Genomic DNA, 10,835 nt, shown 5'->3' with positions numbered 1-10,835 from the left:
AGAGAGAGAGAAAGAGAGAAAGGTCTTCCTTCAGTTGATTCACCCCCGAAATGGCCATTATGGCCAGAGCTACACCGATCCAAAGCCAGGAGCCAGGTGCTTTCTCCTTGTCTCCCATGCCCGTGCAGGGCCCAAGCACTTGGGCCATCCTCCACTGCCTTTCTACAGCAGAGAGCTGGACTGGTAGAGGAGCAGCCAGGACTAGAACCCGGTGCCCACATGGGATGCTGGTGCCACAGGCGTAGGATTAACCAAGTGAGCCATGGCGCCTGCCTTGACTTCACATTGTTTCAAACTGATGGCTATCTTCCCATGTTTCTGTGTGTAGCACATCCTTAAGCAACATTTGTAAGGCTGGACAAGTGGTGAAAAATCTTTGAATTTGTGTTTGCTATGGAAGGTGTTTATTTCATCTTTATTCATAAATGAGAGCTTTGCAGGGTGCAGTATTCTGTACAATATTTTTCTTTTAAGACTTGGACTATATCTTGCCATTCCCTTTCTAGCCTGTAGGGTTTCTTATGAGAAGTCAGCAGTGAGTCTAGTTGGAGATCCTCAGAAAGTAATCTGGCTTTTCGCTCATGCACATTTTAGAATCTTTTCTTCTTCTTTTTAGAAGATTTACTTATTTATTTGAAAAGCAGAGTTGCAGAAAGGCAGAGGCAGAGAGAAAGAGAGAGAGAGAGAGAGAGAGGTCTTCAATCTGCTGGTTCACTCCCCAGATGACCACAAATGCCAGAGTTGCACTGATCTGGAGCCAGGAGCCAGGAGCTTCTTCTGGGTCTTCACATGGGTGCAGGGGCCCAAGGACTTGGGCCATCTTCTACTGCTTTCCCAGGCCACAGCAGAGAGCTGTATTGGAAGTGGAGCAGCCAGGAATCCAACCGGTGCCCATATGGTATGCTGGCACCTCAGGCAGCAGCTTTACCCACTACACCATGGCACCAGCTCCTAGAATCTTTTTGTATGTTTTACTGTGAGAGTTCAACTACCATGGGTTGTGGTGAAGATCTTTCCTGGTCCTGTCTGTTAGGAATTCTATGTACTACCTCTACTTGAATGTCCCTGGCTTTCTCCTAATTAAAGAAAATTTCTGTAATTATTTCAGTAAATAGATCTTCCTCTAGTCCATCCTTTCTTTCCATGCCTTCATGAACTCCTAAGACCTGTATGCCTGTTTGTTTGATAGGATGCCAAAAATCTCCAGCACTGTTCTTAAGTTTTCTACTTTCTTCTTCTTCTTTTTTTGCTCTGACTGTAAGATTTCCAAAGATTTGTCTTCTAGTTTAGATATTCTTTCTTCTGCTTCACCAAGTCTGCTGTTCAGGCTTTTCACCAAATTTTTTATTGGATCTATTGAATTATTCATTTCTAATATGTCATTTTGATTTCTCTTTAAAATCTCAATTTGGTGGGAAAAATTTTCATTCATGTCATGTATGCTTTTCTTTAGTTGGTAGATTTGCTTCTGATAGCTTTTGAGTAGTTCAATGATTAATTTTTTTGATTTCTGTTTCCAGCATTTCTCAATCTCTTCTTTACATTCTTATATTGAATATTTGTTATGTTCCGTTGGGTAGTAGGTCATGATGTCTTCCTTGTTCTTGTTTCTTGAATTTCCTGTTTTTAGGTATTTATGGAGTTGTTTTTTTTTTTTCTCTCTGGTGGCTTTTATCTTTGAACTTTTCCTCTGTGGCTTAGTGGAATGTCTGCACTTTCAGGGAATACCAAGAGGGATGTGGTGGGTGTGGCCAGGGAACTATGGTCAGTGCCACGGCTGGGGTGGGGGCTAGTATCCAGGTAACTCTCAAGTTTGGCGTGGTAGATCTCAATGCCAGGGTGTTAACTCCCAGTGTGTTCTGTGCCACCTATGAACCACACAAGCGATATGCACTGTCCTCACTGTGAGCACTGTTCCCACTGCAGCGACCTTCTGCCACCAAGGAGCTCTGAGCATGTGGAGCCACACCCAGTGATTGCCCAGCTACACCCTGCACCTTCTCATATAACCACCAAGTTCCCATATCTCAGCACACAAGGCTCCCACAGTTGCTGGGTGCAGATGTTTCTCTCTGCCCCACCAACTTGTCCTGTCAAGAGAGGCAGATCTTCCCTGAGACAGCTCCGCCTAGGCATCTTGATCCTGGGCGGCTGCAGGAGCCTCACTCTCCTACATGGTTACCCAGCCGCCTCCCAGCTAGGCTCAAAGTCAGTGGGGTCTCCACATATTTTGTGATCTGTATTAAATTTCCTATATGCCTTAGTACTATTACTAAACATCCTAGTCTTTGTTGGTGTTTTCTCATGCTACATTTGTATTTAATTTAAAGTAGACATTGCACTGTCTATATTTGTTATTTGTTAGCTACTATTTTTTGACATGTGCTTTACTGATTGTTTTATCTGCATTATCTGATCAAATACTCACAATTCATAGAGGTCCTATGATGTCAGTATTTTCCAAATAAAGCAATTGAATTACAGAGATTCAGTTTATTCACCATTACATATCTAATAAGGAACAAAGCCAAAATTTAACACACATTTATTTGAACCCAGAAGTCATGCCTTAAGGAATTCATTTAAACTGCCCTCCAGTGGTCACTGACCTTTTTAACTCTTCAGAGGGGCAACACTTTTGAATTCAGGGTAATATTGTTGTAATACCTGGCATGTGAAAGCAATGATTCTCAAATCTAGGAATCTTTCAGAAGAGTTATGTAGTCATTAAAATTAGGGACATTTTAAACTATTTAAAAAATCAACCAACTTTCATTAAATTATCTGTATGATTGTGGTTGCATAACAGGTCTAGATATGTGAGCAAATTCATGAGACTTCCTTTTGGAAGATCAAGATCCTTTAGATCAAGACATATGTAGAAATTAGGATGCACAGGCAAAATCAAGATTATCAAGTTTGTTAAGCAATATATAATTTTATTTTTAAAATGCTTCAGTCAGGCTGGCGCCGCGGCTCACTAGGCTAATCCTCCACCTTGCGGCGCTGGCACACCGGGTTCTAGTCCCGGTCGGGGCACCGATCCTGTCCCGGTTGCCCCTCTTCCAGGCCAGCTCTCTGCTGAGGCCAGGGAGTGCAGTGGAGGATGGCCCAAGTGCTTGGGCCCTGCACCCCATGGGAGACCAGGAGAAGCACCTGGCTCCTGCCATCGGATCAGCACGGTGCGCCGGCCGCAGCGCGCTACTGTGGCGGCCATTGGAGGGTGAACCAACGGCAAAGGAAGACCTTTCTCTCTGTCTCTCTCTCACTGTCCACTCTGCCTGTAAAAAAAAAAAAAGAAAAAAAATGCTTCAGTCAGAAAAATATTTAGAAACTGGAATATTTTAAATCAAATCATAATTTTACATATATATCTTCTGATATAGATTTTATTGAACAAATAGATTTAACTGGATCAAGGTTTTCCTGAAGAATACTTCTGTTTATTTTCCTATCAACACTTGCATTGTATTTATTTTATCTATTCTCGCATTTTATAATATCCATTCGCTTGGTTTTCACTATTAAAATGAGAATGCAATCATTGAAACAAAGCAACTTGTTAGCAAACCACCATATTGCTCCTTTAGATGAGGTCTGTTTCCTAAATGAAATCTCACTGTGTTTTTTTATTAATAAGTGGGCACATTGTGAAGTGCAGTCCTAAGTGTGATTTCCAAATATGCGGTTCCATGTTTGAACTCTTCTCGAGTATGAAGAAAGAGATTACCAAGAAATAGAACAAGGAGGGGATTTTAAGTCTAGACAGCTGGGAACTGGGAGAGAAATCAAAATTCTGGGCAGAAATACAAGTGATATATAGGCACCAAAATATAAAGAAAGATATATAGCCAGAAAGGGAGCAGCCGTCACCAGGAGGTTTTCATAGCTGGTACTCTGTCCTGGGGCAGTTGCATTTCTGGAATCCTACGAAGGCAGGACATGACTCTTAGTTTAGCTGGTGTGATTGTCAGATTGAGTACTTAAGTGCTGTGGGCTAAGAGTCGAGAGAAGGAAAGTGATTTTTGACAGCATAATGGATGACCCCAAATCCCATTTGATTGAATTATGTAGTAGTTAAAGATAGGGCCATTTTGCTCTATTGAAACAATTAACCAACTTACACTAAATTATCTGCATGACTGTTGATGCATAACAGCTCTTAGTAGTGAGCACATCGAATTTTATGAATATTTTCCTTCTGGATTTGAAATGCTCACTTTGAAATCTGAGGTGAAAATACTTTCTAGTATGGAAGCATATATATCACTTCAGAGGAAGCACACAAACTCGGTGTGAAAACACATGTGGTACTTCAAAATAACACCAGCAGGGCAATATAGTTGTTAAATCGGCCCCAAACACCAGCACATATATTAAAAACAAAAAAAAAGTTGACAGGGAAAACATTTCTCTTGGGACTGTAGGCTAGACCATCTGTCAAAGGGAGAATTGAAACCATATTTCCATTAGCAGTGGTCATTGATCATTTGGTGAAGATTTCTGCAGACAAATTGCATGGACCATGTCATCTTCTGCTATCTTATCTTGCATGTACAGGCCTCAGACATTCTTCAAGGAAAGGCAATTTGGTGCTTAGAATTTGAGCAGGGTTGTTAAAAAATGTGATTCCAGGAAAGGAGCTCTACAGACATCAATTGGAGAAAAAGTACTTGGAGAAAATGGATAGAGGCTGTTTATTATATTTGGGCATCAGGAAATCAGCTATGGTACTCTCTGAGGCCAAAGTCTAGAAGCAACTCTGATTTAAAAAATCATTTATTTGGTAGTTAGGATTAAAAAAAAACTATAAATGAATTAACTGGAAAATCAGTAAAGAAAGGCCTGATTTTTTTTTTTTTTTTTTTGTAGGGGAGAGGTGAGGGATACCTAGAGATAAACATTACTGCATTGTATAGAAATAACTTGAATCATCTAGCGGCCTTTTCCAATGTAAGTATGCATATACATGGTACTTTTTTTTTTTTGACAGGCAGAGTGGACAGTGAGAGAGAGACAGAGAGAAAGGTCTTCCTTTGCCGTTGGTTCACCCTCCAATGGCCGCTGCGGCTGGTGTGCTGCGGCCGGCACACCGCGCTAATCCGAAGCCAGGTGCTTCTACTGTTCTCCTATGTGGGTGCAGGGCCCAAGCATTTGGGCCATCCTCCACTGTACTCCTGGGCCATAGCAGAGAGCTGGCCTGGAAGAGGGGCAACTGGAACAGTATCCGGCACCCTGATCAGGACTAGAATCCGGGGTGCCAGCGCTGCAGGTGGAGGATTAGCCTATTGAGCCATGGCACCAGCCCATATACATAGTATCTTAAAACCATTGTTAATATTTAAAACTGATAGTGAGAGATAGAAAATGTCATGTCTACTACCTTTCTCAGAAAATGGTGTTATCTGCTAGTTTTTCAATGAATTTGGAGTAATTTTTTGGAACAAATAAAAATCCTCATATGTTCTATATGTAATGTTAATATCTATCTTAGTGTCTACACAAAATTGTGCCATTACATGAGATAAAATAAGAAATAATATTTATACTCATTGCCATTGTTACTATGACTGTTAACTCAAGTTTCCCATAAATGTTTTGCTGTCCCACTAAGAAGACTGGGCTCTCCTTGAACAGATCCCGATATTGTTCATGGCATTTATCACTGCACCACACAAGCACTGATGCACACAATTATTTATAATAAGTAGTAAGTAAGTGGATAAGCTGCATGAAATTACCTAAAGAAATTTTAGATAACTAATAAATATAAAGCATGAATGTACTTATTATACTTATTAGTGAATCCTTTCTTTTTTTAAGATTTATTTATTTTATTTGAAAGGCAGAGTTAAGATGCAGAGGCAGAGGGATGGAGGGAAGGAGGTAAAGAGAGAGAGAGAAAGAGAGAGAGAGAGGTCTTCTATCCACTGGTTCATTCCCCAGATGGCTACAATGATCTGAAGCCAGGAGCTTCTTCCAGGTCTCTCATATGGGTGCAGGGGCCCAAGCACTTGGGCCATCTTCTACTGCTTTTCCAGGCCATAGCAAGGAGCTGGATCAGAAGTGGAGCAGCCAGGACTCGAACTTGCGTGCCGACACTGCAGGCGGCAGCTTTACCTGACATGCCACAGGGCGGGCCCCTAGTGAATCCTTTCAACTTTATTTTTCAGCTATAGCCATTAACCTCCAATTATTAGTAAGCTAATTGGGATATACCACTCTTTGGAAGCCATATACAAATGTTTTTTTCTCTCTGGCACTTTCAGTCTTTAAAGATATACTTATCAACTGTTAGCTGTTATTTACCCTGACCAAAAAAAAAAAAAAAAAAAAAAAAGAAGAGAAAATATTTGCAAAGCATTCAGTGCCTGCAGCACCATATACATGAAGAACAGATTTTACCTGAAGACAGTATAAACTGCCAACCCTAGCTCCTCACTGCAAGTGGATGCGCGTGGGTTCTTTTGTGGGTATTCAGCCTGAAAAATTTACATTAGCCGACGTCTGTAGGTGCGAGTGCCAACAGGCCTGTGTGCATTAAATAATACAGGAGCTGAAGGTTAGGGGCAGATGAGGCTGGAGGAAGAGAGCAAGGGACAGTTGAGGCATCTTCCTGAGACTGCTGGCGGGGTGCCCTCTGTCTCTGTTCTCGCTGGGCTGCGACTGACGGGGTCGTACCTGCGCTTGGATTGTCTTTAATCTTTGCCATATTAACAGGAGCCTTGGAGATAAATGCTTCCCGAATGACTCTCAGGGATCAGTTTTGCTTGTGTGTATTCATTGTGTCCCTATGCCCTGGTAAATCACAGCGTGTTAGCTTAGCAAAGAAGATAAGGATAATATATTGAGGATAAATTACAATGGTAATTTAGAAACATGTGCCTGATAATAACTTCACCTTGCGGTGTCAGTAGAGGAGGTTTCAAATGATTCAAAATCAAATATTGAACTCCTGTGATTATTTCCACAAGTCTGATCATGTGAATCACTTCTTCACTTCTTTCTACATTCCTTTTAGCAGTTTGCATATTCTTAAAGAGTATGAGATTTCAAAATATGAAAATTTGGACACAGCATCAGCGTGTCACTGGCATTTTCTATTTGCTTATCAAGCTGACCGTTTTTCTGTATGTAATGGGCAAGCTGCCCTACAAAAATTATAGAAACAATTCCAGGGGGTGGTATTGTGGTGTAGTGGCCACAGCCGCTGCCTGTGATGCTGGCATCCCAGATGGGTGCTTTTTTTGTGCCTGGCTGCTCCACTTCCAATTCAGCTCCCAGTTAATGGCCTGGGAAATTCAGTGGAAGATGGCCTAAGTGTATGGGCCCCTGACACCCACGCCTTTCCTAACACACCCAGTATTCCATAAAGTGATAATATCACACTTACTGTCTGGGCTTTTTTCTTTCTTTCTTTTTTCTTTGTATTTAGTGAGAGGGAGAGAGAGAAAGAGAGTACTCTTCCACCACCCAAATAGCCACAATGGCCATGCTGGGTTAAGCTGAAGTCAGAAGCCTGGAGCTCTGTTTGGGTCTCCCGTGTGAGTGCAGGGGCTCCAGTGCCTGGGCCATCCTCTGCTGCCCTCCCAGGCATTTTAGCCGTGAGGAGTCTCAGAACCAGAGCAGCAGCGACTTCATCTGGTGCTCTGATACAGAGTGCTGGTGGCAGGTTAGCTCACTGCCTCACTGTGCCGGCCCCTAATCTAGACAAATAGACAAAGGATGAATTTTACCTGGAAAATTTTTAGGTCTTTGTTAGCTTTAATCAGATCTGACTCAAAGAATAACATCTCCCTGATGATTAGTTACTATATTGAGTTCATCCACAGAAAATGCAATATGAACTTCATTTATATTTTTATCCAGCTATTTGAACTCTACAGAATGATTCCAAAATAATGTAAAGAACCAAAGACTTAAATATTTCCAAAATTAACCTAATGCTATCGTCATTCATTCAGACATTTGAAAACAAAATCATTTCACTTTTATTTTAGAGCTCTCCTAAATGCTGTTAGTTGTGAAGAAAGCAGGCTTAGTTCAGCAAAGCATTATTATTTCCATTGTAAAAACGCCAAATCTGAAGATATATTCACATAATATATCCAAATTGCATTGCAGCGAATGAACAAAGACAAGACCGTCACGGCATCTCTCTTTGGGAGGATGCCTTTCTTCTACTCAGGCAAATGTATCACGTTTTGAAAGCCTAGATCCCAGGGAGAGAATAAAGCAATAAAACATGACTAGGAAGAGCCTTTTTCTCTTGCTGTTATTAACATCCATCAAAATCCCAGAGTCTTTCCTAATGCTACTTTCAAACCGACTCTTTCCCATCAAACAAAATTACTTATGACTTCATTCATGAAAACAAGCTTTTCGTTTCCTGTCAATAAGTGGCAACATGTTTTTGCAAACTCAACCCACAAGTCAGTCTATTTTACATCTGATAAAAAAGTGCATGCAGTAAAATCATTTATAGATCTAAGGCAAGAGAAGAAAGCTTAAAGGAGACAGGGGCTAACTATATTTAATCCACCGTGTATATTTTGCCATCCCAATGGAATTCAATGTAAGCATTTTCCTCACTAAGCCTGCCTTCACCATTTAGAAAAGGACTATGAAGTATGTTTATTATGAACTTTTGAACTGTCTGAACTTATTTTCCCCAGTGAAATATTGCCTTCAAAATGCTATTTTTTTCAGCTAGCGACATGGGAGCTAGAGCTGTTGTCTCTGTGTCATTCAGCTGGAAGGTATTACTATGAGAAATGCATTTTCTAGCATTCTCCCGAGTTCCCTGAACATGGGTAAGCTGCATGCTGAGTAATTAATATTGGCAGAAACATTATAAACCTCTCTAGATAGACTCCACCATCCTCTCCTGGAGTACATCCCAAGTACAGAGCAGCTTTGATTTAATTCATTGTCCATCTCAGATTTGTTTTTCTTTTACAGGCCTGCCCTCTATGCAAGACATCATATAAATAAAATTACTGTTTCTGGCTTGAATCATCACTAGACTTGAGTTAGTGGTTTCGTGAAAGGCTAATTTAAACAACAGGCAGGGCTACTGCCTTATACAGAAGACAGGAAGGAGCTCTATCCACTACTATCCTTGGCAGCAATACTATGTCCAATTAGGATGAATCGCATTCACATTGTATCTAAAATATATCATACTAAGGTGAACTCAGAGTTTGCTCTCAGAGTCAAAAATGAAAGAAAGCTTCAAAGGTCATTAGCCTGTCCTCTGGCTTTCTGAGGCCTACAATTAAAAAGTCCTTGAGAATTATCTGCCAAGTTCTTAAAATTATTCAGACAAGTAGGCACCATGGCCTCCTTCTGCAAGTCATTACCAGGTCTGCCAGCCTTTATAGAGAGTAAGGTCTGCTTGCTATTTAACCCAGCCATGAAAATAGTCTGTGACCTAAGTAGAGCGGTCCCAGAAAAAAGATAGGAAGTGGATCTAATTTTAAAAATAGTATGGGAATAAAACAATTTAATTTCTTTCTGTCTCTTTATAGAATTTTCCTTATGGTTTTCTTGGTAATTGTCATTTTCAAAAAACTCAGTTTATTAAACTGGTGAGGCAGACTCTTATTGCAGTATAGCACTTTGACCCTAAAGATACCTCAGGTCAAAACATATTCTCCGAAGTGCAGGGCAAGGTGAAGAACAACCAGCCATCGGCAAAATAACAATAATCGTAAATAATAGTAAATCTGCAAGCTTACTGTGTAGCAAGCCTTGATTTAAAATCCTCTAGTATATAAAATCCTCACAATATCCTATGGGATTATTCTTTCCACTTGGCAAGTGAGAATATGAGATTCAGAAGTGGTGAGCAACTTATTTAGGTTAGGAGCAGAACCTGCCTCTGAACTTCAAGGTCTGTTTAACTCCCAACAAAATAAATGCCATTTGGTAATCATGAGTTTATTCATATTTCCATGCTCTTGGGAATGAGAAACAGATAAATAGCACAGATAAATAGCACAGAGGAAAGTAGGGAGGGTCAGAAATGTTAGGAATTTGTGAAGGAAAATTGTTAATTTCCTACATATTTCTGATATTAAGAATTATGGGAGATGTTTTGATATGAAAGGAAGCCACTTGTCTTGTAGGAGCAGAATTCCAAGGAGTATTTCTGACAAGCTGTAACTTGCCTTTTATTCTGTTATGATTCCTGAGTTAGGTAATTGGTAGAAATAGGCTAGTCCAAGGTAAGTTTTAAATCTGATATGTCTGGTGGTTTTGGGGAGCATCCCAATAGGAAGAAGCTCATTTTTTAAATCGGTTCATTCCTTTGCTTCTTAGCCTCACTGGGGGTTGCTTTACAGTGTTCCCAAATGTATTTGTTTGCCTATTTGTCTGCAGTCTTTTTTCTCCATTTCCACAAAACCTGACTTTGGATCTTTTTCATTCTTCCAAAATCCAGAATTTCCACTTTTCCTCTCAGCTTCAGCAGGTAACTGTGTATAACATTTTAATGAGAACATGATGATATCAAAGAGATATCTCCTTTTTCTCACCACTAAACAGAAATATGTCTTCTTCCCTGTTTTTCTTTTTCTCCGTTTTTTCCCTTTTTCTTTTGCATCACTGTGCAACAGTAAAAAAAAAATAGGACATTCTTGTTCTAAAACTAAATACAATGAGCAAAAGAAAACAACATTATTCTTTGTCCGTTGTCTGCCTCCTGTTGCCTGCCTATTTCTTTCCTAACCTTTGTGTGCAATTTTCTTAAAATAGTTGTCTACTTAGTTTCTTAGCTTGTCAACCTCTTAATGTGTTTCTCCTTTATTCTCATCTGGTTTCTGTCCCTTGTA

This window comes from Lepus europaeus, chromosome 10 (genome assembly GCF_033115175.1).
Source record: "Lepus europaeus isolate LE1 chromosome 10, mLepTim1.pri, whole genome shotgun sequence".
Taxonomy (NCBI): domain Eukaryota; kingdom Metazoa; phylum Chordata; class Mammalia; order Lagomorpha; family Leporidae; genus Lepus; species Lepus europaeus.
Note: the sequence above shows the minus strand (reverse complement) of the source record.